The sequence below is a fragment of the Octopus bimaculoides genome, chromosome 13 (assembly GCF_001194135.2).
Source record: "Octopus bimaculoides isolate UCB-OBI-ISO-001 chromosome 13, ASM119413v2, whole genome shotgun sequence".
Lineage (NCBI taxonomy): Eukaryota > Metazoa > Mollusca > Cephalopoda > Octopoda > Octopodidae > Octopus > Octopus bimaculoides.
In genome coordinates this window covers 20014716-20015001 of record NC_068993.1, presented here as the reverse complement: position 1 = coordinate 20015001, position 286 = coordinate 20014716, and the positions used below count along the sequence as shown (strand labels likewise).

At 31.5% G+C, this 286-nt stretch overlaps 1 protein-coding gene across 1 annotated transcript in view; it reads left to right on the top strand.

Annotated features, from left to right (window-relative positions):
* Positions 1-286, top strand: part of LOC106880306 (protein SDA1 homolog) — a 65329-nt gene that overhangs the window by 16870 nt on the left and 48173 nt on the right. The gene's annotated exons all lie outside the window — the stretch shown is intronic.

Sequence of the window (286 nt, the reverse complement as noted above, 5' to 3'; positions counted from 1 at the left end):
CCCTATAGGAAATGTTTTGGATAACCTGTCACTGAAAGTAATTGTGATAAAGGGAAATAACTCATTAAATTCTATCTGATATACAATTTTTTTTTTTTAACCTCTCCCGAGCGAAACAGTTATTTCCGCTACCAAACTAGAATACTTGCTATTTCAAATCCAGATCTGCAGCCATTCAGATTTGTGTACATGTATAAACACTGACGTAGATGTAATAATTATTTACACGAAAACTGTTTTCATTGAAGTTTCTAGACATTCAAATATGGGTTAATAATAATGTTCG